Here is a 27,716-nt window from a genome sequence, read left to right on the forward strand (position 1 = left end):
AAATCATTTCCCTGATGCTTTTGGTAAAAGCGAATATTCATTAAAAAGTCCAGAAGCATGAATTGTTTTAAATAATTTCTTCTTTGTGATTACAAGTATACCTTCACAGGATGGTAGTATACTCACACAGAAGATAATTCTTCGGAGGACAAGGCCAACTATAGAAACTCCCAGAAACACAGTACTGATAATCCTCCACATAACACCAGGAAAGCCATGCCCAAGATGCAAATATTCAAGTAGAAACCTGAAAGCCTGGAATAACAATAATCAAAATAATGAAAAGGTCAATGACATTTATAATATTTCAGTAAATAATAACAATCTTTAGAAACCTTCAACCTCCTCCAAGAGGAAACCACACCCCTCAGATATCACCAGGGGATTCCACTGTTTCAAAACAGATTGGAAGTTACCAGTCTCATGGTTTTTGCATGGCTGGTAGTGTTTTGAGGCATTCCAAATGTAGAGTGTGTTTTTTTCTTGATGTAAAGCAGGGATATCCAATTTTATGGCTTCCTTGGGCAATATTAAAAGCAGAAAAGTTGTCTTAGGCCACACATAAATTACATTAACACTAAAAATAGCTGATGATCTAAAAAAAATCACAAAAAGGCCAGGCACAGTGGCCCATGCCTGTAATCCTAGCACTGTGAGAATGCTGAAGCCAGTGGATCACCTGAGTTCAGGAGTTCCAGACCAGCATGGCCAACATGGTGAAACCTTCTCTCGATTAAAAAATGCAAAAATTAGCCAGGTGTGGTGGCAACGGCCTGGAATACCAGCTACTCAGGAGGCTGAGGCAGATGCCTCAATGAGGTGTGATCTTACCGTTGCACTCCAGCTTGGGAGAGAAGAGGGAAACTTTGTCTCAAAAAAAGAAAAATTACCAACGAAAAAAAAAAAGTTTTTTTTTTTTTTTGAGACAGTGTCCCTCTCAGTTGCCCAGGCTGGAGTGCAATGGCACAATCTCGGCTCGCTGCAACCTCTGACACTTGGATTCAAGCCATTCTCCTGCCTCAGCCTTTAGAGTAGATGGCATTACAGGTGTCTGCCATTATGCCCAGCTGATTTCTATATTTTTAGTAGAGACAGGGTTTCACCATGTTGGTCAGGCTGGTCTGGAACTCCCGACATCAACTGATCATGAAAGGCTAGAGAAAATGTAGAGCGCAATTTACCCAATGGACAAAAAACCACAAATGATGGCACAACTTAGCAGCCAAATGCCTATCAAGTACAGACTTTGGACATACTGATCCCTCTCTACCTGCAACTGGGAACATGCACTTTGATGATATCATTCAAAATTACCCTGCCCAGACACACTTTTCATTGATTATTTGAAGGGCAGTTCCAACAGATTTTCTGGGGCTTTCTCTGCATCATGAGATGCAGTGCAGCTCTGCCCTTCACCTTCCTGCAGTTTGTCACCTTGTCCCTATGATCTCAGAGGAACTTTGTCTCAGGCCAACTGTTTGTTCCTTGGACTCTTTCATTTCCTTTAAAATTCATTTGCTGTCCCAATAAATTGCCTCCATCTCCATCTATCTCCCTCGCCCCTGAAAAAAGGGTGCTCTTTAACCATCTGACCCTTCTTGCAGTCTCATTTTTTGCCTGGCTCCCACGTTTATGCCTGTCCTATGCTTTTCTTCTCCTGTTAAGCTGTCTGTTGTTAGTTCATTTCTGCAGTGAACCATTAGAGCAGACAGTGAAAGCTTTCCTTCCAGCCATACAATAGAATTATAAAGCAGAAAAGTTTAGACGGAATTTCTTATTTAAGTGTCAAAACTTCATACTCCACTTCTGATAAAGACCACAAAGGTTTAAAAAAAAACTTATTTTTGACCCAAAGCTCTGTTGACATTCTATTAAACAAACATCAACCTATTTATTTTTCATAAAGTAAATGCAGATATTTTTATAATTCTTATGCTAATAAATCATTTCCCTGATGATTTTTGTAAAACAGAATAGTCATAAAAAAGTCCAGAAGCATGAATTATTTTAAATAATTTCTTCTTTGTGATTACAGGTATACCTCCACAGGAAGTTAGTATACTCACACAGAAGATAATTCTTCGGAGGAAAAGGCCAACTATAGAAACTCCCAGAAACATAGTAATGGTGAGTATCAACAGAATGCCAGGAAAGTAATACCCAGGAAACAAATAATGAAGTAGAAAAGTGACCGCCTGGAATAATAACAGTCAAAATAATGAAAAGGTCAGTGACATTTATAATATTTCAGTAAATAATAATAATCTTTAGAAACCTTCAACCTCCTCCAAGAGGAAACCACACCCCTCAGATATCACCAAGGGATTCCACTGTTTCAAAACAGATTGGAAGTTACCAGTCTCATGGTTTTTGCATGGCTGGTAGTGTTTTGAGGCATTCCAAATGTAGAGTGTGTTTTTTTCTTGATGTAAAGCAGGGATATCCAATTTTATGGCTTCCTTGGGCAATATTAAAAGCAGAAAAGTTGTCTTAGGCCACTCATAAAATACATTAACACCAATAACAGCTGATGATCTAAAAAAAATCACAAAAAGGCCGGGCACAGTGGCCCATGACTATAATCCTAGCAGTGTGAGATTGCTGAAACCGGTGGATCACCTGAGTTCAGGAGTTCCAGACCAGCCTGGCCAACATGGTGAAACCTTGTCTCGACTAAAAATACAATAATTAGCCAGGTGTGGTGGTGAGGGCCTGGATTTCCAGCTACTCCGGAGGCTGAGGCAGCAGAATCACTTGAACTAGGGAAGCAGAGGTCTCAGTGAGCTGAGATCACACCATTGCACTCCAGCCCAGGAGATGAGAGGGAAACTGTCTGAAAAAAAGAAAAATTACCAACAAAAAAAAAAAAAAATTTTTTTTTTTTTGAGACAGTGCCCACTCAGTTGCCCAGGCTGGAGTGCAATGGCACAATCTCGGCTCGCTGCAACCTCTGACACTTGGATTCAAGCCATTCTCCTGCCTCAGCCTTTAGAGTAGATGGCATTACAGGTGTCTGCCACTATGCCCAGCTAATTTCTAAATTTTTAGTAGAGACAGGGTTTCACCATGTTGGTTAGGCTGTTCTGGAACTCCTTCCCTCAACTGATCATGAAAGGCTAGAGAAAATGTAGAGCGCAATTTACTCAATGGGCAAAAAAGCACAAATGATGGCACAACTTAGCAGCCAAATTCCTATCAAGTACAGACTTTGGACATACTGATCCCTCTCTACCTGCAACTGGGAACATGCACTTTGATGATATCATTCAACATTACCCTGCCCAGACACACTTTTCATTGATTATCTGAAGGGCAGTTCCAACAGATTTTCTGGGGCTTTCTCTGCATCATGAGATGCAGTGCAGCTCTGCCCTTCACCTTCCTGCAGTTTGTCACCTTGTCCCTATGATCTCAGAGGAACTTCGTCTCAGGACAACTGTTTGTTCCTTGGACTCTTTCATTTCCTTTAAAATTCATTTGCTGTCCCAATAAATTGCCTCCATCTCCATCTATCTCCCTCGCCCCTTAAAAAAGGGTGCTCTTTAACCATCTGACCCTTCTTGCGGTCTCATTTTTTGCCTGGTTCCCACATTTATGCCTTTTCTATGCTTTTCTTCTCCTGTTAAGCTGTCTGTTGTTAGTTCATTTCTGCAGTGAACCATTAGAGCAGACAGTGAAAGCTTTCCTTCCAGCCATACAATAGAATTATAGAGCAGAAAAGTTTAGACGGAATTTCCTATTTAAGTGCCAAAACTTCATACTCCACTTCTGATAAAGACCACAAAGGTTTAAAAAAAATCTTATTTTTGACCCAAAGCTCTGTTGACATTCTATTAAACACACATCAACTTGTTTAATTTTCATAATGTCAATGGCAGATATTTTTATAATTCTTACGCTAATAAATTACTTCCCTGATGTTTTTGGTAAAACTGAATATTCATGATAAAGTCCAGAACCATGAATTGTTTTAAATAATTTCTTCTTTGTGATTACAAGTATACCTCCACAGGAAGTTAGTATACTCACACAGAAGATAATTCTTCGGAAGAAAAGGCCAGCTTTAGAACGTCTCAGAAACACAGTAGTCATAATTCTCCACAGAACGCCAAGAAGGTCATTCTCAGGATACAAATAATCAAGTACAAACCTCACCACCTGGAATAGTAACAGTTGAAATAATGAAAAGGTCAATGACATTGATAATATTTCAGTAAATAATAATAATCTTTAGAAACCATCAACCTCCTCCAAGAGGAAACCACACCCCTCAGATATCACCAGGGGATTCCACTGTTTCAAAACAGATTGGAAGTTAGCAGTCTCATGGTTTTTGCATGGCTGGTAGTGTTTTGAGGCATTCCAAATGTAGAGTGTGTTTTTTTCTTGATGTAAAGCAGGGATATCCAATTTTATGGCTTCCTTGGGCAATATTAAAAGCAGAAAAGTTGTCTTAGGCCACACATAAAATACATTAACACCAGTAACAGTTGATGATCTGAAAAAAATCACAAAAGGCCAGGCACAGTGACCCATGCCTATAATCCTAGCACTGTGAGAATGCTGAAACAGGTGGATCACCTGAGTTCAGGAGTTCCAGACCAGTCTGGCCAATATGGTGAAACCTTGTCTCGACTAAAAATACAAAAATTAGCCAGGTGTGGTGGCAAGGGCCTGGATTTCCAGCTACTCAGGAGGCTGAGGCAGCAGAATCACTTCAACAAGGGAGGCAGAGGTCTCAGTGAGCTGAGATCGCACCATTGCACTCCAGCCCAGGAGATGAGAGGGAAACTGTCTCAAAAAAAGAAAAATTACCAACAAAAAAAAAAAACAATTTTTTTTTTTTTAGACAGTATCCCACTCAGTTGCCCAGGCTGGAGTGCAATGGCACAATCTCGGCTCGTTGCAACCTCTGACACTTGGATTCAAGCCATTCTCCTGCCTCAGCCTTTAGAGTAGCTGGAATTACAGGTGCCTGCCACTATGCCCAGCTTATTTCTATATTTTTAGTAGAGACAGGGTTTCACCATGTTGGTCAGGCTGGTCTGGAACTCCCGACCTCTACTGATCATGAAAGGCAAGGGAAAATGTAGAACTCAATTTACTCAATGGGCAAAAAAGCGCAAATGATGGCACAACTTAGCAGCCAAATTCCTATCAAGTACAGACTTTGGACATACTGATCCCTCTCTACCTGCAACTGGGAACATGCACTTTGATGATATCATTCAACATTACCCTGCCCAGACACACTTTTCATTGATTATCTGAAGGGCAGTTCCAACAGATTTTCTGGGGCTTTCTCTGCATCATGAGATGCAGTGCAGCTCTGCCCTTCACCTTCCTGCAGTTTGTCACCTTGTCCCTATGATCTCAGAGGAACTTTGTCTCAGGCCAACCGTTTGTTCCTTGGACTCTTTCATTTCCTTTAAAATTCATTTGCTGTCCCAATAAATTGCCTCCATCTCCATCTATCTCCCTCGCCCCTGAAAAAAGGGTGCTCTTTAACCATCTGACCCTTCTTGCGGTCTCATTTTTTGCCTGGTTCCCATGTTTATGCCTGTTCTATGCTTTTCTTCTCCTGTTAAGCTGTCTGTTGTTAGTTCATTTCTGCAGTGAACCATTAGAGAGGACAGTGAAAGCTTTCCTTCCAGCCATACAATAGAATTATAAAGCAGAAAAATTTAGACAGAATTTCCTGTTTAAGTGCCAAAACTTCATACTCCACTTCTGATAAAGACCACAAAGGTTTAAAAAAAAGCACTTATTTTTGACCCAAAGCTCTGTTGACATTCTATTAAACAAACATCAACCTATTTAATTTTCATAATGTAAATGGCAGATATTTTTATAGTTCTTACGCTAATAAATCATTTCCCTGACGTTTTTGGTAAAACCAAATATTCATAATAAAATCCTGAACCATGAATTGTTTTAAATAATTTCTTCTTTGTGATAACAAGTATACCTCCACAGGAAGTTAGTATACTCACACAGAAGATAATTCTTTGGAAGAAAAGGCCAACTGTAGTATCTCCCAGCAACAGAGCAATAATAAGTCTCCACAGAACATGACGAAAGTCATGCCGAAGATACAAATAATCAAGTAGATACCTGACCACCTGGAATAATAATAGTCGAAATAATGAAAAGGTCAATGACATTGATAATATTTCAGTAAATAATAATAATCTTTAGAAACCATCAACCTCCTCCAAGAGGAAACCACACCCCTCAGATATCACCAGGGGATTCCACTGTTTCAAAACAGATTGGAAGTTACCAGTCTCATGGTTTTTGCATGGCTGGTAGTGTTTTGAGGCATTCCAAATGTAGAGTGTGTTTTTTTCTTGATGTAAAGCAGGGATATCCAATTTTATGGCTTCCTTGGGCAATATTAAAAGCAGAAAAGTTGTCTTAGGCCACACATAAAATACATTAACACTAAAAATAGCTGATGATCTAAAAAAAATCACAAAAAGGCCAGGCACAGTGGCCCATGCCTGTAATCCTAGCACTGTGAGAATGCTGAAACCGGTGGATCACCTGAGTTCAGGAGTTCCAGACCAGCCTGGCCAACATGGTGAAACCTTGTCTCGACTAAAAATACAAAAATTAGCCAGGTGTGGTGGCAAGGTCCTGGAATCCCAGCTACTCAGGAGGCTGAGGCGGCAGAATCACTTGAACTAGGGAGACAGAGGTCTCAGTGAGCTAAGATCGCACCATTGCACTCCAGCCTGGAAGATGAGAGGGAAACTTTGTCTCAAAAAAAGAAAAATTACCAACCAAAAGAAAAAAAACATTTTTTTTTTTTTATACAGTGTCCCACTCAGTTGCCCGGGCTGGAGTGCAATGGCACAATCTCGGCTCGCTGCAACCTCTGACACTTGGATTCAAGCCGTTCTCCTGCCTCAGCCTTTAGAGTAGATGGCATTACAGGTGTCTGCCACTATGCCCAGCTAATTTCTATATTTTTATTAGAGACAGGGTTTCACCATGTTGGTCAGGCTGGTCTGGAACTCCTGACCTCAGCCTCCCAATTATAGGAGTGAGCCACTACACCAGGCCTGTTATTTCTTTATATTTGGATAACATAAGGACTTGAAGACACTTTCTTCTTTGGGTCAATCAATGACTTACACCATACACACTTTACAAACCAAGGAAAATACAGTCATTCACATCCTGGTCCTGTCACTCCTAGTGACTCCCGCATTGCAAATCTCCCAGCAGGTGCAGCCCTTTCCTCTGCATCTGATGGGCTTCTCAGCTCCCACTGCACTGACTGGACACAGACTCCCTAGAGGCAGCCCCCAAGAGCAGAAGACAGGGATGACACAATTTCCTAAAAAGTCATCAAACCAGATGACACAAAACTCAAATGACATTTCACTTTGTTTTGTTTCATTTTGTTTGAGACAAAAGTGCAGTGGGCAATGTTGGCTCACTGCAACCTCCGACTCCTGAGCCCAAGCGATCCTCCCACCTCAGCCTCTCCAGTAGCTGAGACTACAGCCATGAGCCACCAGGCCTGACTCATCTTTTTTGGAATCTTTTGTAGAGTTGGGGTTTGGCTATGATGCCCAAGCTAGTCTTGAACTTCTGGACTCAGGTAATCTGCCCACCTTAACCCCACAAAGCACTGAAATTACAGCCCTGCACTTTGTAATGTGCCACATGACACAGCCCAATTACAAGGAAGAAACCCTGAGGGTCCAGTATCTACTCACAAGGGGGGATTGATGGCTGGGAAACTCCAACAGGAGGAGCCAAAAGAGCAGCCACTGCACCTTCATCTCCTGGTCTTCTCAGGGTGCCCTAAGGTGGCCAGGACAGATGGCGGTGGCTTAGGGCTGGGGGAAGGAAGGGGATGGGGATGGGGTGGGATCTGAGTTGGAGAGAGGGATGGGAGAGAAGGGGAAGGGGGGGAAGGAGACTGTTGGGCACCCGCTGGAGGGGGAGTAGAAAGCGGTCTGGGAAAGGATCTGGTTTAAACTAAATCTTCAAGCGAGAGTGGGAGGTTCAGCTACAAGTCTGGGAGAAAGTCTATCAGGGAAGCAACAGGATATGTGGGTCAAGAAAGAAGGAGGCTCAGGAGCAATTAGATGGAGACCAGAGCTCTGGTTTCCACCAAACCTTCTCCTGTCTGGGCACTGCCTAAGCAACCCTGGGGCTTTATACTCCCTCTCCCCCAATCCCTGGCCCCAGAACATGGTACCTCACAATGGACATTCCATGGAACACCTGTGTCCTCCAGTGCCCCTCCCCCATCTCAAGGCCCCTACTTGACTCCTAAGCACAGGTCCTCTCTGGAACTATCACAGACCTGACTTCTGGTCTTTCCCAGCAGCTCCCTGTCCCTGCTTCTGAGTGGCTCCTTCCTTCCTGAGTTCCCAGGGTTTCTCACAGTCAGTCTTGGCTGCAAAACATAAGAAGCAAATGATGGCAGGATGGCAGGAAGAACCTCAAACACAAGCAGAGTGGGAGGCTCCACAGCCCTCTCTCCCCCATTCATATTCTAAGCAACAAAACATCAGAAGGATGCAGAAGGTCCCAATAGTAAAGCATCTCCATCACATCCATGGAGCCATCATCCATCCTTTATCTCTGATGATGGCAGATGAGGGGATGTGGAACAACATTCATTTTTAGTATGCATGGTACATTTACAAAAATTAAACTCAATTATCTTTTCATCAAGCAAATCTCAGCATATTTCAGAGAAGTCACAATGAAGGCTGCCCATGCACCAGCTGCCCCCACTCACTCCAGGAGAGGGGCAGGGCTGGGTTTCATTTGAAAAACTTTAAAACTTTATTACCTCAAATCCATAGCATGCTTGACGATGACCAGACTGTATTATCCAACATTCCAATGAAATGAAATAATCACAATGATTTTTTTTTTTTTTGGAAAAAGTTTCTTTTAGTCTCCTACATTTTTAATGTTTTTTTTTTTTTTTTTTTTTTTTTTTTTTTTTTTTTGAGACGGAGTTTCGCTCGTTACCCAGACTGGAGTGCAATGGCGCGATCTCGGCTCACCGCAACCTCCGCCTCCTGGGTTCAGGCAATTCTCCTGCCTCAGCCTCCTGAGTAGCTGGGATTACAGGCACGCGCCACCATGCCCAGCTAATTTTTTGTGTTAGTAGAGACGGGGTTTCACCATGTTGACCAGGATGGTCTCGATCTCTTGACCTCGTGATCCACCCGCCTCGGCCTCCCGAAGTGCTGGGATTACAGGCTTGAGCCACCGCGCCCGGCCTTTTTTTTTTTTTTTTTTTTTTTTTTTTTTTTAATACACGTCTGTGGGGCCCGGTGGCTCACGTCTGTAATTGCAGCCCTTTGGGAGGCTGACGCGGGAGAACCATGAGGTCAAGAGATCGAGACCATCCTGGCCAACATCGTGAAATCCCGTCTCTACTAAAATACAAAAATTAGCTGGGCGTGGTGATGCACACCTGTAGTCCCAGCTACTCGGGAGGCTGAGGCAGGAGAAATGCCTGAACCCAGGAGGCGGAGGTTGCAGTGAGCTGAGACTGTGTCACTGAACCCCAGCCTGGGGCCTAGTGACAGAGCAAAACTCTGTCTTAAAAAAAAGAAAAACAGGAAAAGAAAAAAACATGTCTAACATCTTTAAAAACACAAAGCTTTTGAGCCGGGCATGTAATTACAGGTGGCTCATGCCTGTAATCCCAGCACTTTGGGAGACTGAGGTGGGTGGATCACCTGAGGTCAGGAGTTCAAGACCAGCCTGGCCAACATGATGAAACCTTATCTATACTAAAAATACAAAAACTAGCTGGGCATGGTGGCGGGAGCCTGTAATCCCAGCTGCTTGGGAAACTGAGGCATGAGAATCGCTTGAACCCAAGAAGTGGAGGTTGCAGTGAGCCAAAATCGTGCCACTGCACTTCGGCCTGGGCAACAGAATGAGACTCTGTCTCAAAATAAATAAATACACAAAGCTTTCCACTTAGTAAGCATTCAAAGCTCTTTACCAGTTTAAAACAAATACAAATACAAGACCCTCCTAAAGTAAGGCTGAATGCTAAGAGTTTGAGACCAGCCTGAGCAACATAGTGAGACCCCCATCTCTACAAAAGAAGTTAAAAAATCAGCCAGGCATGGTGGCACACATCTGTAGTGCCAGCTACACAGGAGGCTGAGGAGATAGGATTGCTTGAGTCCAGGAGTTTGAGGTTACCATGGGCTGTGACTGTACCACTGAACTCCAGCCTGGGTGACAAAGCAAGACCCTGTCTCTATTAAACACAGAGCCACGCACCACAAAAATCACAGAATGCTGGCCCCGTCGCACAATTTGTGATTTATTTTTGCCATCGCTGTTTCTTGCTTCCTGCCCTCTGACTTTTAGAGGTGGGTAGCCTTGGGATCCTCCCAGCTCTGGACATCATCATCCCAGCTAGAGGCATGGAGCCTCCTAATCATAGGGAAAGAGACAGTTGTATAAGACACTCCTTAAGCCAGGCACGGTGGCCCACGCCTGTAATCCCAGCACTTTGGGATGCTGAGGCAGGAGGATCACTTGAGGTCAGGAGTTTGAGATCAGCCTGGACAACATGGCGAAATCTCATCTCTACTAAAAATACCAAAGGAAAAGTAATTAGCCTGGTATGGTGGCACATGCCAGTAGTCCCTGCTACTGGGGAGGCTGAGGCATGGGAAACACTTGAACACAGGAGGCAGAGCCTGCAGTGAGCTGAGATGGCGCCACTGCCCTCCAGCTTGGGTGACAGAGCAACACTCTGTCTCAAAAAAAAAAAAAAGGCTCCTTAAATTCAAACTGGCTTCCGGCCTCAGCTACACTGGTCACCATTCAGCTACTTTGTATCTCTAAGTCTTGGTTTCTTTAAATTAAAAAGGAAGTTAGTGTTTTCCTCGCAGAGGTGCTGAGGATTAAATGAGATGGTAGTGGAAAGCATTAGGCATGTAGCACACTTAGCACACTCGGTCTGAAAAAAATAATGCACTGTTGTTTATTTGATGTTTTTCTACTTTTTTAAAGTAAGTGTTTATTGCCATAAACTTCCCTCTTAGCATTGCTTTTGTGTATCCCGAAGGTTTTGGTACATTGTTTCCATTATCATTTGTTTCAAGAAATGTTTCAATTTCCTTCTGATGGATGGAGATAAATCCCCTCTAAAACATACTCTGTCCCAAGTAAAGACTAACTATAAAGATTGGAAGGAAAAACAAGGAAGGGAAAAATTTCAGTACATCCACACACGTATACATGCATATACATTTGTAGCCCTCCGGCTATTTGGTTTATAGGAAGAAAATTATCTCTAAAATAATTAGTTGACCATTAGAAAGAAAAAAAATCTTGTACCCTCAGTAAAAGCAGTGACTCTTGGCAAGCAAAAGTGGCTTTACGATACCAGCTTGTCAAACCAGACTAATGCTCCCAAGGCACACTTGCTACAAATATTGACGCCACTAATTTACAGAGCCACATGGCCTGGAGATGGAAGCATCCTCAGGGAATGGTCTGCTGCCAAAGGCTGTTCCCTTAATGGGCTTTTACTACCGCGTGTTTGATTCGCTTCATATACACACAAGCAAGTTGCGTTTTATTTTTTTTCTTTGAGACGGAGTCTTGCTCTGTCTTCCAGGCTGGAGTGCAGTGGCGTGATCTCAGCTCACTGCAACCTCTGCTTCTCAGGTTCAAGCAATTCTCCCACCTCAGCCTCCTGAGTAGCTGGGACTACAGGCATGTACTGCCACGCCCAGTTAATTTTTGTATTTTTTTTGGTAGAGGTGAGGTTTTACCATTTTGGCCAGGCTGGTCTTGAACTCCTGACCTCAAGTAGTGATCTGCTTGCTTAGGCCTCCCAGAGTGTTGGAATTACAGATGTGAGCCACCATGCCTGGCCTTGTATAACTTTTTGTTTTTTGTTTTGAGACAGGGTCCCTCTCTGTTGCCCAGGCTGGAGTTCAGTAGCGCAATCATAGCTCACAGAAGTCTTGACCTCCCAGACTCAAACGGTCCTCCCACCTCAGCCTCCCAAGTACCTGGGACTACAGGTTGGAGAAACCATGCCCAGCTAATTTTTTATTTGTGGAGATAGGGTCTCCCTATGTTGCCCAGGCTGGTCTTGAACTCCTGGAGTCAAGCGATCCATTCGCCCATCTTGGTCTCCCAAAGTGCTAAGATTACAGGTGTCAGCCACTGTGCCCAGGCTGTAGCTTGTATTTTTGAAATTCTCCTGAAGTGTCCTGATCTGTAGAACTTGCCTGTAAAATCAACATTTTTGGCCGGGCACAGTGGCTCACGCCTGTAATCCCCAGCACTTTGGGAAGCTGAGGTGGGCAGATTATGAGGTCAGGAGTTTGAGACCATCCTGGCTAACAGGGTGAAACCCTGTCTCTACTAAAAATAGAAAAAATTAGCTGGGCTGGTGGCATGTGCCTGTAATTCCAGCTACTCGGGAGGCTGAGGCAGGAGAATCGCTTGAACCTAGGAGACAGAGGTTGCAGTGAGCCCAGATCATGTCACTGTACCCTAGCCTGGCCTACAGAGCAAGATTCCGTCTCAAAAAAAAAAAAAAAAAAAAAAGTAACGCTATGATACATTTTGAATCATCTGAGGCAGCAGTACTAGCTAAGCCAATTCAGACTCATGTCTGAATGAAGCTTACCTAACTGCATCTGTCAGGCACGTCCCATCACAGCCTTCTTGATCATATAAACACTAGATAACACTTCAGCACTGCACCACACTTCAGCACTTTTGCATTTAAAAAGCAAAATCAGCCAGGCACAGTGGCTCGCACCTGTAATCCCAGCATTTTGGGAAGCTGAGGTGGGCGGATCTTTTGAGGTGAGGAGTTCAAGACCAGCCTGGCCAACATGGTGAAAGCTCATCTCTGCTAAAAATATAAAAATTAGCTGGGTGTGGCATCGCACACCTGTAGTCCCAGCTACTCCAGAGGCTGAGGTAGGACAATCACTTGAACCCAGAAGATAGAGGTCACGCCATTGCATTCCAGCCTAGGTGACAGAGCAAGACTCCGTTTCAAAAAATAAATAAATAAATAAAAATATGAAAAGCAAAATCAACAGTAAAAAGCATAAATTTTTTTTTTTTTAGGTGCCACTAAATGGACCTTTCTAGAAAGGACACTTGTTTGCTGTATGAAGACAGTGTTTGTTCATAAGGGAGGTAGCAGAGCAAAGTGGCCGAGATCCAGGACTTCAGTAGGATAACTAACAATCCCAGTTGCCTAGGGCTGAGAGAGTTTGTAAAATCAAAAGGATACAGACTTTCATGCAAAATTGAAAGGATGTAGCCTTTCAATTTTGAAATTGGGACAGTTTTTAAAGATTTCCCAGAATGTGAGACTTTCATTGCAAAAACCAGGAAAGTCCCATGCAAACCACGATGGGTTGGTCCCCCTAGATCTTGGAAATGGATCTGGTTTTGAATCCTGGCTCAGCTGCTGCAGCTGTGTGGCCCTGAGAAAGTCACTTTACCTCTTATACCTCAGTTTTCTCCTTGCAAAATGAGAATAGTAATAGTTCCCACATCACAGAGTGAGACAGGCAACAATGAGCACTCAGTAAAAATTAGGGAATTAGATAATGTCAATGAAAAGAGTCCAACTCTGTAACATATTTGAAGACACTTATTGAGCCAAATATGAGTGACCGTGGCCCATGACTCAGCCCTCAGGAGGTCCTGAGACCATGTACGTAAGGTGGTCAGAGTGCAGCTTGGCTTTATACATTTTAGAGACACATGAGACTTCAATCAAATACGTTTAAGAAATACATGGGTTTGGTTCGGAAAGGCGGGACAATTGGAAGCGGGCGTAGGTTCCAGGTTATGAGTAGGTTTAAAAATTCTCTGGTTGCGTGAGGATAAGTAACTCTGAGGAAAAAAAAAAAGAAAAAGAAAAAAAAATTCTCTGGTTGACAATTGGTTGAGTTTATCTAAAGATCTGGTGTAAATGGAAAGGAAAGGTCTGATTTCCTTTCTGGAGACCAGAAAGCAATGCAGAGGCCAAAGTTCTTATTTACAGAGGAAGCCTTCAGAGAGTATAGGTTGTAAAATGTTTCTCATCAGACTTAGCGTCTGTGTCGATGTCAATGCCATCGAGGTATGATGAGGCATGGCTGACCCCCACTCTCCTTCGTGGCTGAACCAGTCTCTCAGGTTACATTTTTTTTTCTTGAGACAAAGTCTCGCTCTGTCTCCCAGGTTGGAGTGATCTCCTGCCTCAGCCTCCTGAGTAGCTGGGATTACAGGAACCTACCACCACGCCTAGCTAATTCTTTGTTTTTAGTAGAGATGGGGTTTCACCATGTTGGCCAGGCTTGTCTCAAACTCCTGTCCTCAAACGATCTGCCTGCCTCACGCTTCCCAAGTGCAGGGATTACAGGTGTGAGCCACTGCACCCACCCAACCTCATTATTATTATTATTATTTTTTTTTTTGAGACGGAGTTTCACTCTTGTTACTCAGGCTGGAGTGCAATGGTGCGATCTCAGCTCACCGCAACCTCCGCCTCCTGGGTTCAAGCAATTCTCCTGCCTCAGCCTCCCGAGAAGCTGGGACTACAGGCGTGTGCCACCATGCCCAGCTAATTTTTGTATTTTTTAGTAGAGACGGGGTTTCACCTTGGTGACCAGGATGGTCTCGGTCTCTTGACCTCGTGATCCACACACCTCGGCCTCCCAAAGTGCTGGGATTATAGGTGTGAGCCACTGCGCCCGGCCCCCAACTTCATTATTTTTAATGGCTACATACTGTTTCATGGCCTGGGAATCATAATTCATTTAGACCGTCTCCTATTGATTGACATTTGGGTTGTTTCCATTTATTATTTTTTTTAAGAGATGGGGCCTCATTACTCAGGCTGGAGTGCAGTGGCCATTCACAGATGACATCAGTATCACAGATGACATCATAGTGTACTGTAGTCTTGAACTCCTGGGCTCAAGGGACTCTCCCATCTCAACCTTCTGAATAGCAGGGGCTACAGGCGTGTGCCACCACGCCTGGCTGTTCTACTCTTTTGTTACTACAAACATATGACAAACAGTGTAATACTGTCTTGTATACACATCTTTGTGTACATTCATAAGTGTCTCTAGGATAAATTCTTAGAAGTGGAAATGCTGGGTCAAAGGAGCTATTATTATCATTCATTCTTATTATTACAATTAGTCTCTAAGAAGTCACATGTTGGAGCCACTCTTTCCTTTTAATGGCAAATAGTAGCTGTTATATCTGAGCATAAAGAGATCTTCTATATCTACTGCCTTTTGTGAGTAAAAGCTATTAAGTCCTGGCTGGGCACGGTGGCTCACGCCTGTAATCCCAGCACTTTGGGAGGCCGAGGTGGGCGGATCACGTGAGGTCAGGAGTTCGAGACCAGCCTGGCCAACATGGTGAAACCCCATCTCTACTAAAAATACAAAATTAGCCAGGCGTGGTGTCACGAGCCTGTAATCTCAGCTACTTGGGAGGGTGAGGCAGGAGAACTGCTTGAACCTGGGAGGCAGAGGTTGCAGTGTGACGAGATTGCATCATTATACTCCAGCCTGGGAGACAGAGCAAGACTCTATTTCAAAAAAAAAAAAAAATTATTAAATCCTGATTCTGACATCTTGGAAAACTCCAGAATGCCTCTGCTATCTCTCCTCTCTTTTCACACCCCTTCTATTTTCCCTATTTGCATTAGTACATGACCACATTCCCACAAAATGTATCAGTTGAGTTGGTGTCTTAGCCTGGGTTCCTTAAAAAACAGAGCTTGAGGCAAAGCTTATAGAGTAATACTTTACGGGAGCGTAGAATCCTAGGGAGGCAAAAGTGAAGGGAAACGGGGAACAAGTCAAACATGAGGACAAGTCAACACCAAAGCATGCAAGACGGTCTTGGCCACAGCTTAGGCAAGCTCACTCTTAGACGAAGCAGTTGAGCTTGCATAGGGGAAGCAAGTCCCAGAAGCCAGAGTAAGCTGCTGTATCTCTGCACAGTCTGTGGAATGACAGGGAGAGGCCCGGGTTGGGAGGGGGAAAGGAGAGGAATACATTTATCTATAGGCTGCCATCTCCTATTGTCAAAGTTTGTCCCTCGGGGTGTCGACTCCTCTTCTCTTATGAGCTGAGCTGCCCAACTCCTCTAGCAAATGGAGAAAGCCAGAATCCAAGACAGCAGTGTCTGCCTCTATGGCCAAGCACCAGCCTGGAGGGTAAGCCACTGTGCATCCATGGGTTTTGAGATGGTCCACAGGGCCTCTCATAGCCATAGCAACAGGAAACCCACATGGCAGGAAAACAGGAGCAGAGACGCTGGGACAAGGCCAGGTGCTGCTGTGTCATGCCCTCATGTGAGAGGAGGAGCCTGTAGTAGCCACCACAGAGCAAGTCATTGCTAGAGTTCTGGCTAGAGAGCAAGGCAAGTGCAGGATTCGTAATGGCACGTAAAGTGAGTCGGATACAGGGCCAGGCCTGGTGGCTCATGCCTATAATCCCTGCACTTTGAGAGGCTGAGGCAGGAGGAGCACTTGAGCCCAAGAGTTCGAGACCAGTCTGGGCAACATAGAGACAGCACTGTCTTTATAAACAATTTTTTTTTTTAATTAGCTGGGTGTGGTGGATGTCTGTAGCCCCAGCCACTCTAGGGGCTGAGGTGTGAGGATCATTTGAGCCTCAAACACTGAGGCTGCAGTGAGCCATAATCATGCCTCTACACTCCAGCATGGGTGACACATCAAGATCCTGCCTCAAACAAAAAACAACATAACAACCAGTCTGGTACAGGTGGGAACACTGGCACATTTCATTCATTCTGAGATGTACATTTTGTTACCTTTTCTTTTTTTTGAGATGGAGTCTCGCTCTGTCGCCCAGCCTGGAGTGCAGTGGCACAATCTCGGCTCCCTGCAATCTTCACCCACCAGGTTCAAGCGATTCTCCTGCCTCAGCCTCCTGAGTAGCTAGGATGACAGACACCCACCGCTATGCCTGGCTAATTCTTCTATCTTTAGTAGAGATGGGGTTTCACAGTGTTAGCCAGGCTGGTTTCAAACTCCTAACCTCAGGTGGTCTGCCCACCTCTGCCTCCTAAGGTGCTGGGATTACAGGCTTGAGCCACCGTGCCCAGCCATTTTATTACCTTTTTAACATCATTGAAATCAGGATTCATCTCACCATTGACAGAATATCAGAGTTTAATTGGCAGTGTTATTCTCTTTCTTGGTGGTACATAAGTGGCCTTCTAGATGAAATAAGGTAATTTATTTAGGCTGATGTGTACCAACATGTCTCTTGGTATCCTTGGCCCAGAAATGTTCTCACAAAAGAGGCACTACCCATCTCCTTTGAGAAAGACCCCCAATAAGGAAGAGCAATCAGCAAATTCATAAGCTGGGGATGTTGCATTCTCATTGTGTTTAATTACAATTACATGCATTACAATTACCATTAATATGACCATTTGTTGCTTATGGGTATCAGTGTTGAAATGTTTGCTAAGGTCAAGGCCAGGCTGTGAAACAAAGTTCTTTCACGTATTCATGTGAGCAATGGCTTTGGTTAAGTCAGAGCTCAATGCTAAAAATCAATACCTCAGGTCAGGCGTCGTGGCTCACACTTATAATCCCAGCACGTTGCGAGGCCGAGGTGAGCAGATCACTTGAGGTCAGGAGTTCAAGACCAGCCTGGTCAACACAGTGAAATCCCATCTCTAGTAAAAAATACAAAAATTAGCTAGGCATGGTGGCAGGCGCCTATAATCCCAGCTACTGGGGAGGTTGAGGCAGGAGAATCGCTTGAACCCAGGAGGCAGAGGTTGCAGTGAACAGAGATTGCGCCATTGTACTCCAGCCTGCATGACAGAGCTAGACTCCTTCTCAAAAAAAAAAAAAAAAAATCAATACCTCTTTAGCCTTGATAATCAGGAAATGTAATGAAATGCTTCAGCAGAAACCAGGCTGGGAATCAGTTTGGTTGTATTTAGATCTGCTGAGTCATGATGCTTTTGTGGATTTGTTTGCATGAATCATTATGTTCATAAATATAGTTAAGTTAAAGAAGCAAGCTACTAAATAATATCAACAGCATGGTTTCATTCCTGCTTGTTTAAAAATAAAGTGTTTATATATATGAGTGTGTTTAACCAGTATGTTCCAGATTCATGACTACATTGATATCCCTTTTTTTTTTTTTTTGGAAATGGAGTCTTGCTCTGTTGTCCAGGCTGGAGTGCAGTGGTGTGATCTCGGCTCACTGCAACCTCTGCCTCCTGCGTTCAAGTGATTCTCCTGCCTCAGCCTCCCAAGTAGCTGGGATTACAGGTGCACACCGCCACACCCGGCTAATTTTTTGTATTTTAGTAGAGATGGGGTTTCACCGTGTTGCCCAGGCTGGACTGGAACTCCTGAGCTCAGGCAATCCGCCCACCTCAGCCTCCCAAAGTGCTGGGATTACAGGCATGAGCCACCACGCTCAGCCTACATTGATATCTTAAATCACTGTGCTCTACAATGTAGACTTAAGTGTCTAAATCTTCACTACTCAGAGTGTGGTCCTTGAACCAGCAGTTTCTTAAGCAATACCTGGGAACTTGGTAGAAAAGCACAATTGCAAGCCCCATGCTAGACCCGCTGAATCAGAATATGTATTTCAAATGTAAGCTCCCACATTCATTGATGAATGGATAAACAAAAACGGTACATTCAGTTGGGTGCAGTAGCTCATGCCTGTGGTCCCAGCTACCCAGCTACTCCAGAGACTGAGGCAGGAAGATTGTCTGAGCCCAGGAGTTTGAGACCAGTCTGGGCCACATGGTGAGGCCTCATCTCTACTAAAAAAAAATGTGGCTGGGCACAGTGGCTCACGCCTATAATCCCAGCACTTTGGGAGGCTGAGACAGGTGGATCACGAGGTCAAGAGATCGAGACCATCCTGGTCAACATGGTGAAACCCCGTCTCTACTAAAAATACAAAAATTAGCTGGGCATCGTGGCGCACACCTGTAGTCCCAGCTACTCGGGAGGCTGAGGCAGGAGAATTGCTTGAACCCAGGAGACGGAGGTCGCGGTGAGCCGAGATCGCGCCACTGCACTCCAGCCTGGGTAACAAGAGGGAAACTCCGTCTCAAAACAAAAACAAAAACGAAAATTAGCCAGGTGTGGTGACGTGCACCTCTGTAGTCCCAGCTATTTGGGAGGTTGAGGTGGGAGGATCGGTGGAGCCCTGGAGGTTGAAACTGTACATACTACCACATGGAGAAACCTTGAAACATCATACTAAGTGAAGGAAGCCAGATGCAAAAGGCCACATGTTGTGTGATTTCATTTGTGTAAAATGTCCAGAATAGGCAAAGACATAGAGACAGAAAGTAGAGTAGTGTTTGCCAGAGGCTGGGAGAAGCGGGTAATTGGGAGGTACTGCTAATGGATACAAAGTTTCCTTTTGGGGTGATAGAAATGTTGTGGAATTAGATCCTGGTGATGATTGCACAACATTAGAAATAAATTTTAAAACACTGGGCTGGGCGTGGTGACTCACACTTGTAATCCTAGTACTTTGGGAGGCCGAGGCAGGTGGATCACTGGAGGTCAAGAGTTCGAGACCACCCTGGCCAACATGGTGACACCCTGCCTCTGCTAAAAATACAAAAATTGGCTGGACATCGTGGCACTAGCCTGTAATCCCAGCTACTTGGTTGGCTGAGGCAGGAGAATTGCTTGAACTCAGGAGGCGGAGGCTATTGCACTCCAGCCTGGGCATCGAAGTGAGACTCTGTCTTAAAAAAAAAAAACAAAAAACTGAACTGTACTCTTGAAAAATTTGAATTTTATCTTGTGAATTTTTTTCTCAAAAAGGTAAAAAGCAAAACCAGCATAGCATATTGCATGCAAACTTTTAAAAATAGCAAATTGTTTTTCTTTTTTTTTTTTTTTTTTGAGACGGAGTTTCGCTCTTGTTACCCAGGCTGGAGTGCAATGGCCCAATCTTGGCTCACCACAGCCTCCGCCTCCTGGGTTCAGGCAATTCTCCTGCCTCAGCCTCCCGAGTAGCTGGGATTACAGGCACGTGCCACTATGCCCAGCTAATATTTTGTATTTTTAGTAGAGACGGGGTTTCAACATGTTGACCAGGATGGTCTCGATCTCTTGACCTCGTGATCCACCCGCCTCGGCCTCCCAAAGTGCTGGGATTACAGGCGTGAGCCACCGCGCCCGGCGCATATTGCTTTTCTTTCGTTCCCACAAAGGAGGAAAAGAAATTGCTATGAAAGTCATCATATTTTAAAAATGCCATATGATATTTAATGTTCCCTGAACACTCAAAAATACTGTGGATTTATTTTGGATCATCCATGTGCGTGTAATGCACAAAGTTCCCTGTAAATACAATGCTGCCAATAACATCATTAAAAGTCAAAATGATCAAAGTAATAAAAGGTGTTTAAACGTTAAAAAAAAAAAAAATACAAGCTCCCCAGGTGTTTGAGAAGCAATTTGAAAAACACCATCACCTGAGCTACACGGCCTCCGGCCTCCGTGTTCTTTCTCGCCCTCATTTGGAAATCCTTCCTTTTGGTCTGGGAATCTCGACAGGTGGCACTATTTGGCAAAGTAAGCACATCCCCCGCCCTAGTCTGCAGCCTCCTCCTCCTCCCAGCAGCCCAGCTTAGGGGTGTGGCACTACCCGGCAGAGCCCCCATCTGCAACTGGTTAGGGCCTGGTGTCGACTGGGGCCAAGGTCTCGCTCCTCTGTTCTCAGACGCTGTCATGGGTTGGCAGAAGAAACCAGCTGACACCAGACTGTTCTCCAAATTGCCCTTCTCTCTGCCCCACTAGGCACCTCTGTACCAAAAATCTCCCCTCTCTTCCTTTAAACACAAAAGGGTTTACATTACAGGCTCAGGCCTGTAATTCCTGCGCTATGGGAGGCCGAGGCAGGAGAATCGCTTGAGCTTGGGAGTTAAAGGCTGCAAGGCCGGGATCAATTTTAAAATTTTTTAAAATAGAAAAAACACCAGATGTCAGCACACAAAAAGGATCCAAATCGAGTAGGGAAAGAAAGAAAGGACTCTCTCCCTCTCCCCAGAGAGTCTGAACTCTAGCTTCTGCTCAGAGAAAATTTTGTATTCCACACACTTGAAACATATGTAATAATTTGTTTTCTTTTCTTTTTTTTTTTTTTTTTTTTTTTGAGACGGAGTTTCGCTCTTGTTACCTAGACTGGAGTGCAATGGCGTGATCTCGGCACACTGCAACCTCCGCCTCCTGGGTTCAGGCAATTCTCCTGCCTCAGCCTCCCGAGTAGCTGGGATTACAGGCACGCGCCACCATGCCCAGCTAATTTTTTGTATTTTTAGTAGAGACGAGGTTTCACCATGTTGACCAGGATGGTCTCGATCTCTTGACCTCGTGACCCACCTGCCTCAGCCTCCCAAAGTACAGGGATTACAGGCATGAACCACCGCGCCCGGCCATAATTTTTTTTTCTTAGACGGAGTCTGGCTCTGTTGCCCAGGCTGGAGTGCTGTGACAAGATCTCGGCTCACTGCAAACCTCCGACTCCCGGGTTCAAGCAATTATCTTGCCTCAGCCTCCTGAATAGCTGGGATTACAGGTGAGTGCCACCACATTTGGCTAATTTTTGTATTTTTATTTTCATTTTTTCATGAGACAGTCTCACTCTGTCACCCAGGCTGGAATGCAATGGCACGATCTTGGCTCACTGCAGCCTCCTCCCAGGTTCAAGTGATTCTCCAGCCTCAGCCTCCCAAGTAGCTGGGATTACAGGCACCCGCCACCATGCCCAACTAGGTTTTTTTGTATTTTTAGTAGATACGGGTTTTCACCATGTTGGCCAGGCTGGAATTTTTGTATTTTCAGGAAAGACAAGGTTTCACCATGTTGGCCAGGCTGATCTTGGACTCCTGACCTCAAGTGATCTGCCCATCTCAGCTTCTCAAAGTGCTGGGATTATAGGGGTGAGCCACCAAAACCAGCTGTTAAGTAACAAAATATTAATAGTGTTTTTGTACTGGACAGTAGGAATTTATTTTATGTATCTGTATTTCTACTTTAAAAAAATGAATGTATACTATATAATCACAAAAATAAAGTGTTTTGTTGGAGGAAATGAGAAACTTCCCATGGTGATGGAATATGTGATTTCAATATGCATCTTTTTTTAATTCCTCTCACTTAGGAGGAAGATAGAGTTTAGCAATGTATATTTTTTTTATTTTTTATTTTTTGAGAGGGAGTCTCACTCTATTGCCCAGGCTGGAGTGCAGTGGCGCGATCCTGACTCACTGCAACCTCTGCCTCCTGGGTTCAAGTGATTCTCCTGTCTCAACCTCCTGAGTAACTGGGATTACAGGCATGCACCACCATACCCGGCTAATTTTTGTATTTTAATAGAGACGGGGTTTCACCATGTTGGCCAGGATGGTCTCGAACTCCTGCTTCAAATAATCCAACTGCCTCGGCCTCCCAAAGTGCTGGGATTACAGGCGTGAGCCACTGTGCCTTCAACATGCATCTTTAAGTAGAAAATTTCTATCTTTCAAAAATTACTGTATGAAGGTCACAAAGCCTTCCTCATACTGTTCACAGCACACAGAACAGTCTTTTTATAAAGGATGTGGGGTTGCAGAGACAGGAAACGAAATTAGTTCCCAGATCTTGGCAGACATAGATGGGGAGGCTCTCCAGAAATCTACTCAGGCCTCCCTCCTGCAAATGTGGACATGCTGACCTATGTTATTTGTAAAGAGGGAGCCCTTAAGATAACTGTCCCTTATCAAACCAGTTAGTGATAATCCTGGCCTGAGCCTCTTACATCACTTAGAACTAGACATTCAGTCCTTTGTTTTGAATTTCCACCAAAAATTGAATTGGTTAATTATCCTGGAAGTGGTTCAGCTTAAAAGGGTTTGAGATAATTTTGCTATTTTTTTATTATTAGCAAGGATGAAAATTACTCATTTTGTTTCTAATTTTATTCACTTTGTGTGAATTATCTGGACCCTTTAAAATGAATAATTTTAAATGCGTAATCCTAAAAATTGCCATTAAAAATTAATGTGTTCTTTAAGGAAGATTTAAAACACAGATGAGCAAAATGTATTCCTGTACTTTATTTATATACATATATATGTATATGGATTTTTTTTTTTTTGAGACAGAGTCTCTCTCTGTCACCCAGACTGGAGTTCAGTGGCGCGATCTTGGCTCACTGCAACCTCCACCTCCTGGGTTCAAGCGATTCTCCTGACTTAGCCTCCTGAGTAACTGGGACTACAGGCATGTGCCACCATGGTCAAGCTAATTTTTGTATTTTTGGTAGAGACGAGGTTTCACCATGTTGGCCAGGATGGTCTCGATATCTTGACCTCGTGATCTGCCCGCCTCCGCCTCCCAAAGTGCTGGGATTACAGGCATAAGCCACTGTGCCCAGCCGAATTTTTTTCTTAAAACAGAAATGATGGTGCATTAGTGGGAAATGTTTGAATTGCAAATGCCTAGGCTTTACCACTCAAACTATCTTAGGCAAGAAGGGAATATTTATTGACTCATAAAACAAACTTAAGGAATAGTCAGAGTTATTTCTGGCCTCAGTAACCCAGGACTCAAAATGCTCTCAAAAGTTTCCCAGCTTCTGCTGTCTGCTTCCCTCTCTCTGCCTTCCTCTCACCCTCTGGAAATATGGTTCAGCTGGCAGGAAATATGGCTGCCATGATCTACACACTCACATCTTCCCGTCTTCACCTCCGGAAGGGAAGAGATCCTTTTCCTTTTGTTCCAGCTTACAAAGTCCCAGGAAAGGTCCCTGATTGGCTCAGCAGGAGTCATCTGTGCTTCCTTTGACAAATTATCTTGGGCAAGATAGCACAGTTCTGCAGTCGGCTCGGTTTGGGTTGAGTGCGCACCTCCAAACCAGACACTGTGATGGAGAGAAAGGATCAGGGAAGCAGATGGCAGCTCCCATCTGAACCATGCATGGGGTGCATTTCTGTAAAGAAGAATCAAGTGCTGTTTCCCCTAGAAAGAGAGTGTGCTGGTGGACAAGTGACAGATATTCCCCACAGGCAAATGGAATCATATTTCACATGTGTTTTGCCACGCACTTTGTTACATCTTTCATTTGTCTATGCTCTATGACATAATTTCAGTGACAATAACATTTTATGGCAGAAAAATATTCTATTCTGGAATACAGCCATGATGACTGGAAGTGACCATGAGGACGAGAGCCACCCACCAAGATTGGCAGAGCAGGAAGACAGAGAACACCCAGGTCCTTGCAGCATCCTGGAGTTGCTTTACTAGCCATTACTACCAATCTCTAGACTTTTTGTTGTTGTTGTTGGTTTGTTTGTTTCTGAGACACAGTCTCACTCTGTCACCCAGACCAGAGCACAGTGGCGCAATCTTGGCTCACCACAACCTCCACTTCCTGGGTTCAAGTGATTCTCCTGCCTCAGCCTCCTGAGTAACTGGGATTATAGGCATGCACTGCCACGACCAGCTGTTTTGTATTTTTAGTACAGACGGGGTTTTGCCATGTTGGCCAGGCTGGTCTCGATCTCCCGGCCTCAAGCGATCCACCTACTTTGGCCTCCCAGATTGCTGGGATGACAGGGGTAAGCCACTGCACCTGGCCTCTCTAGACTGCTTGATATATGAGAAAAATAATCCCTGATCTGGATAAACAACAGTAGTCAGATTTCTCTTGCATATGGACAAGTGCAGTTCCTTATAAATGCACTTCTTCACAGCCTTCCATGGTTAAAGGTAGGCCAGGTAAATTATCATCCATGGGAGGGGAAGGGTGATGATAGGAACCCCAGAGAGGCTGAAGGGAAGCTGAAATAAAGGAACTTGTAGTCTACTTCTTTCTTGAAGTGCTGAAGGAAACTGACCCACAGAGCATCCTGGAGTCAACATTCGGTGGTTGCAGCAGAGTAGAACTGGCCGTCATAGCTGAACTAAGCAAGAGGGTCAGAGGTCACACCCAAGACTTCCAGCCTATGTAGCATGAAGGGTTGCAGAAGTCCATCAGGCCTCTAGTTCGAGTAATAGGATCGTCTCCCCAGTTCTCCAGACATAGAGGTCCTTACTGTGAGTTCCCTTAAAGAGCTGTCACAGGAGTATGACAAAGCACATCACAAGGAAAATGTCCTAAAGTCCTCTGTAGCCCTGTGGTAGTCAGCCTCCAAGGTGGCCCACTGTGATGGTTAATTTTAGGTGTCAGCTGGATGTGGTGGTTCAAGCCTGCAATCCCAGCACTTTGGGAGACTGAGGCAGGAGGCTCACTTGAGCCCAGGAGTTTGAGACCAACCTCAGCAATGTACCAAGATCCCATCTCTATAAAAAATTTAAAAATCAGCCAGGTGCAGTGGCACATGCCTGTCCTACTGTTTGGGAGGCTGAAGTGGGAGGATCACTTGAACCTGGGAATGTGAGGCTGCAGTAAACTATGATCACACACTGCACTGAAGCCTGGGTGACACAGTAAGACCCTGTCTCTAAAAAACACAATTTTAGGGGCGGGCGCAGTGGCTCACGCCTGTAATCCCAACACGTTGGGAGGCTGAGGCAGGTGGATCATGAGGTCAGGAGTTCAAGACCAGCCTGGCCAACATGGTGAAACCCTGTCTCTACTACATATACAAAAATTAGCCAGGTGTGGTGGCACACGGCTGTAATCCCAGCTACTTGGGAGGCTGAAGTAGGAGAGTCTCTTGAACCCAGGAAACAGAGGTTGCAGTGAGCTGAGATCATGCCACCGCACTCCAGCCTGGCTGACAGAGCAAGACTCTGACTCAAAAAAAGAAAAAAAAATTTTAGGTGTCAACTTGACTAGCTTAAGAAATACCCACCTAGCTGGGAAAGTGTTATTTCTGGGTATGTCTGTAAGTGTGTTTTGGAAGAGACTGGCATTTGAATCAGTAGACTGAGTAAGGAAAAGCTGCCCTCACCCAGGGTGAATGGTACCATCCAATCAGCTGAGGGCCCAGATACGGCAAAAGGGCAGAGGAAAGGTGAATTTTCTCCCTCTCTCTTCTGAACTGGGACACCCTTCTCTTGATCTTAGACATCAGAACTCCAGGTTCTTCTGCCTTCAGACTTCAGGACTTGCACATTGCTCCCCGACAATGTCTTAGGTTTTTGAACTTAAACTGACTCACACTCCTGGCTTCCCTGGTTCTCTATTTCTATATATCCTATTGTTTCTGGTTTTCTGGAGAACCCTGACTAATACACCCACTGTGATCCTTGCCTCCAAGTATTCATACGTTTGTGTAGCTCCCTCCCACACCGTACCAGGGTTGGTCTGTATGACCAAGAGCAGATGAGCACATCACTTCCCAGGTTCGATTGCAGCCTCTGCTTCTTTGTCTCTTAATCACCCTGGGGAGCCACTGCCATGTTGTGAGGAGAGGCTGCACGTGAGGAAACAGCCACACGAGGGAGCTTGGGATTGGATGGTCCAGCCCCAGTCAAGCCTTCAGATAACTGTAGTCCCAGCCAGTGTGTAGACTGCAACCTTGTGAGAGCCCTTCAATTAGAGATGCTCACCTAGGCTATTCCAGATTCCTCACCAACAGAAATGATAAAATAATTTTTTCTGAAACAGGGTTTTGCTCTGTCTTCCAGGCTAGAGTGCAGTGGTGCCATCCCAGCTCAATGCAGCCTCAATCTCCCCAGGCTGAAGAGATCCTCTTACCTCAGCCTCCTTAGGTAGCTGGGACTACGGGTACATACCATCAAGCCCAGCTGATTTTTTTTATTTTTAGTAGAGATGAGGCCTTGCCATGTTACCTAGGCTGGTCTTGAACTCCTGACCTCAAGCAATCCATCCTCCTGCCTCAGTATCCCAAAGTGCTTGGGTCACAGGCATAAGCTAGCCACCACACCTGACAATTTATTTTTTATTTTTTATTTTTATTTTTATTTTTATTTTTATTTTTTTTTAGAGACGGGGTCTTGCTATGTTGCCCAGGCTGGAGTGCAGTGGCTATTCACAGGCGTGATCCCACTACTGACCAGCATGGGAGTTTTGACCTGCTCCATTTCCGACCTGGGCCGGTTCACCCCTCCTTAGGCAACCTGGTGGTCCCCTGCTCCAGGGAGGTCACCATATTGATGCCGAACTTAGTGCGGACACCCAATCAGCATAGCACACTGCAGCCCAGAACTCCTGGGCTCAAGCGATCCTCCCACCTCAGCCTCCTGAGTAGCTGGGACTACAGGCATGCGCCACTGCGCCCGGTGCAATTTTGTTTTTTTTAAGATAAGCAATTATTTTATTTCCTTGGCCTGATGGCATTGACTTTATTATGCAAGAACTTCCAGCTGTCAGAACTGACACAGATTTCCCCCAAGAGGAAGGACCCTTTTCATTAGCGGAGATGAATAGAAATGTCATGTCTGAGTGCAATTCCTGCTCCCCACTCCCACCCTACAAAATCCCAAAGGTGAAAAATAAATCAATAAAATCCCCATGATTTACTAAAAGTCATCCCTGCAAACCTTTCTAAATAGCTACTGCAGTGGTGATAACCGAGAAAGGAAGCAGCTGGCCGTCACATAGCATTCCTGTGTGTGTGAGACCGAAGGGGCAGCAGCATGGGAGCGAGAATCCTGAATGAGTGAGAGGTGAGGATAATCTACCTTACTTCATACCTACCCCTTCCCTACAGAAGACATC

The 27,716-nt window shown here is 44.6% G+C and overlaps 2 protein-coding genes and 1 pseudogene across 2 annotated transcripts in view; 2 read left to right on the forward strand and 1 right to left on the reverse strand.

The window, feature by feature from the left end:
* LOC135274901 (amyloid-beta A4 precursor protein-binding family A member 2-like) overlaps nucleotides 1-2,123 on the forward strand; it is a 59,820-nt gene extending 57,697 nt beyond the window's left edge. The window contains exon 7 of the mRNA XM_064376272.1: nucleotides 2,036-2,123. The gene's annotated coding sequence lies outside the window, so the exon portion shown is untranslated. The remainder of the gene's footprint in view (nucleotides 1-2,035) is intronic.
* LOC105724930 (gamma-aminobutyric acid receptor-associated protein-like 1) overlaps nucleotides 1-27,716 on the reverse strand; it is a 41,563-nt pseudogene that overhangs the window by 12,366 nt on the left and 1,481 nt on the right.
* ZNF774 (zinc finger protein 774) overlaps nucleotides 7,577-27,716 on the forward strand; it is a 42,702-nt gene continuing 22,562 nt past the window's right edge. Inside the window, 2 exon segments of the mRNA XM_064376271.1 lie at nucleotides 7,577-7,612; nucleotides 27,551-27,664. The gene's annotated coding sequence lies outside the window, so the exon portion shown is untranslated.

Source organism: Aotus nancymaae, unplaced genomic scaffold (genome assembly GCF_030222135.1).
Source record: "Aotus nancymaae isolate 86718 unplaced genomic scaffold, 86718_ANA_hifiasm-v0.15.2.pri h1tg000014l, whole genome shotgun sequence".
Taxonomy (NCBI): Eukaryota; Metazoa; Chordata; class Mammalia; order Primates; family Aotidae; genus Aotus; species Aotus nancymaae.